This window comes from Triticum urartu, chromosome 5, assembly GCF_003073215.2.
Source record: "Triticum urartu cultivar G1812 chromosome 5, Tu2.1, whole genome shotgun sequence".
Taxonomy (NCBI): Eukaryota; Viridiplantae; Streptophyta; class Magnoliopsida; order Poales; family Poaceae; genus Triticum; species Triticum urartu.
The window spans coordinates 283,362,343-283,366,003 of NC_053026.1; positions in this window are offsets into that span (position 1 = coordinate 283,362,343).

Sequence of the window (3,661 nt, forward strand, 5' to 3'; positions counted from 1 at the left end):
TGCCCACAGAAATTTGCTAGCTGTGTTGCCCTTGAACGAGTGAGTGGACCTGGTGCATTGATGCTATCAATTATTCTCTCAATCTGTACTTCATTTGCGACACGAGGATGTACAGGACAAAGATTTTGCTCTTGTTGATCATTGTCATCGTTAGAAGGATAGTATTCAGGCTGAGCATTGTCTTCAGGTTGATCAGGTGCGGAGATGATAATTTCCTCTTCAGGCTGAGCTTTAGAAGGTATGATTTCTCCAGTTCCCATAAGTTTGATTGATTCACTGGATGGAACTTCATCTAGCACATTTGGCAGGTGCTCTGTCTGTGAGCCGTTAGTCTCATCGAACCGCACATCCACTGTTTCAACCACTTTATAATGAAAGAGGTTGAAGACTCTGTAGGAGTGCGAATCCTTTCCATATCCAAGCATAAAACCTTCATGTGTTTTTGGTGCAAATTTTGAGGTGTGATGTGGATCCTTGATCCAGCACCTGGCACCAAATACTCTGAAGTAACTGACATTTGGCTTCTTTCCAGTAAGGAGCTCATAGGATGTCTTGTTGAGAAGTTTGTGAAGATAAACACGGTTGATGATATGGCATGCAGTATCAATGGCTTCAGGCCAGAACTTTCTTGGAGTCTTGTATTCATCAAGCATCGTCCGGGCCATCTCAATAAGTGTTCTGTTCTTGCGTTCCATGACGCCATTCTGCTGTGGTGTGTACGGAGCTGAGAATTCATGTGTAATGCCCAAAGTATCAAGATAAGTGTCTAGACCAGTGTTCTTGAATTCAGTGCCGTTATCACTTCTGATGTGCTTGATCTTGACGCCATAGTTGTTCGCGAAGCGTCCGAAGACATCCTGCACTTCAGTCTTGTAGAGGATTATATGCACCCAAGTATATCTTGAATAATCATCAACAATGACAAAGCCATAGAGACAAGCAGTAGTAGTAAGAGTTAAGTAATGAGTGGGACCGAAAAGATCCATGTGGAGCAGTTCGAAGGGTTGAGTCGTTGTCATGATTGTCTTCGAGGGATGCTTGGCCCTCGTCATCTTTCCTGCTTCACAGGCACCGCATAAGTGATCCTTCTTGAACTTGACGCCCTCGATGCCTATGACATGCTTCTTCCTTGCAAGGGTGTGGAGGTTCCTCATGCCAGCATGCCCTAGCCTCTGATGCCAGAGCCAGCATTCAGAAGCTTTTGCTAGAAGACATACGGGAAGTTGTGGTCCTGCTGAGAAATCTACCATGTACAAATCATCTTTCCGATACCCTTCAAACACTAGAGACTTGTCAGATTCCATTAGTACAAGGCAACGATGTTTTCCAAATATCACAATCATGTTTAAATCGCAAAGCATTGAAACAGACATTAAGTTGAAACCAAGGGATTCAACAAGCATGACTTTATCCATGTGTTGATCCTTTGAGATTGCAACTCTACCTAGACCCAATACCTTGCTTTTACCAGTGTCAGCAAATGTGATGTGACTTTTGTCATATGGACGTAGTGTTGAGTCCATAAGAAGGCTTCGCTTGCCAGTCATGTGATTGGTACACCCACTATCAATAATCCATTCTGAAGCAGCTGGTGTCGTACCCTATAGTGCAGTTAGGGGGATAGGCTTCACGAAGAGAATTGTGAAGCAAAAACATTTGACGAACCAGTGGATTATGAAAGCTTAGATCGAGATTTGGACTGATAGGGCAAGTAGCAAGCGATTCAGGAACAAAGTACATAATAAGACCATTTGGGCATTTGATCTTGCGCCCTACAAGAAGTTTAAGGTCCCCAGCAGTAGCGTCAGACGATTTTGGTTTTCGGCTGGAGACCTTTCCCTGCAAAAGAGAGTTAAGATTTCTTAGCCACCCACATCTTCAAGGGTGGCTTCGAAGCAATGAGTCTAAGTGCAGCATCTGAGAACTTTGGCTTTGGGGCCCTAGCAAAAAGTCTTGCAGGTGGACAATAGTACTCATAAGAATAAGTAGAATAGTTCTTGGTCTTATGAACATGGTGGTTTGATGAAACGCGCTCATATTCACAGGCCTGAGTACGGTTTCCCTGCAAAACATTTGCGTTAGTGCGACTCAGGTGAGTCCTCTGTCTGTATGAAGCCTTTGGACCATATGAAGCCTGTGGTCTGTGGTTTGTCTTCTTCACCTGTGGTGTCATGATGACATTCACAGGAAGATTCTCCAAACACCTTTTCGGCACCCAGACCTTCTTCATAGGCGGTCCATTCCTGCAATTAGTACCAATATATCTGGCAAACACTTCACCATTCTGATTCTTAAACAGTTTATAGTTTGCATCAAAGGATTCATCAATAACAATGGGATTAGCACAAGTGAAGCCAGATAGAGTGGATGGATCCACTGAAGGTTCCTTTGCAGCAACCCATGTGGTTTTGGGGTACTGCTCAGGTTTCCAGTAAGAGCCATCAGCATTCATTTTCCTTTTGAACCCAACACCCTCTTTCCTAGGGTTTCGGTTCAGGATCTGCTTTTTGAGGACATCACATAGTGTCTGATGCCCTTTGAGACTTTTGTACATCCCTGTTTCCAGCAATGTCTTCAACCTAGCATTCTCATCAGCAATAGCAGTGGTATCCTCAGCAGAGGGGTTAGTTACCACATCAACAGTTGAAGATATTGCAACAGTAGCAGCAGTACAACACTCAGCAACAGAAGTAGCGTTGTCATGCTCGATGCATTTAAGACATGGTGGTTCAAATCCTTCCTGAGTGGAACTGATCTGTTCGGCGCGAAGTGACTCGTTTTCCTTTTGAAGATCTTCATGAGCCGCTCTCAATTTCTCAAGATCTTGCTTCCTTTGAAGATAATCATAGGAAAGCTTTTCATGAGTTGTTGAGAGCATTTCATGACGACTTTCAAGTTCCTCATACTTAACGTGAAGATTTTTTATGTCTTCAATTAAGGACTGAGATCGCCATTTCAGCGTCTAAGAGATCATCGCTTTTGTCTAACAGTTTTTGAATATGTTCCATAGCTTTCTGTTGTTCAGTTGCAATTTTAGCAAGTGTTTTGTAGCTGGGTTTTGAACCACAATCAGAGTCATCTTCACTAGATGTTTGATAGTGAGTAGTGCGTGTGTTTACCTTGGCACCGCGTGCCATGAAGCAGTAGGTAGGAGCGGAGTAGTCCTTGTCATTTGCATCGGTGTCGGTGATGAAGTCATTGTCATCAGTGTTGAAGATGGACTTGGCAACGTATGCTGTAGCCAGACTTGCAACGCCAGAATCGGACTCCTCCTTAGACTCCACCTCCGCCTCCTCAGAAGCGGACTCCTCCTCTGAATCCATTTCCTTGCCAACAAACGCATGTGCCTTGCTAGATGAGCTCTTCTTGTGTGATCAAGACTTTGAGGAAGACTTGGAAGAAGACTTTGAGTATTTCTTCTTCTTCCTGTCGTCAGACTCATATTCCTTGCTCTTCTTCTTCTTGTTGTTCTCATTGTCCCACTGCGGACACTCAGAGATGTAGTGGCCAGGTTTCTTGCACTTGTGGCATGTTCTCTTCTTGTAGTCATGAGCAGAAGCTTCATCATTCCTTGAGCTTGATCGTGAAGACTTTCTGAAGCCTTTCTTCAAGGTGATTTTTTGGAACTTATTCACAAGCATAGCAAGCTCCTTTCCAATGT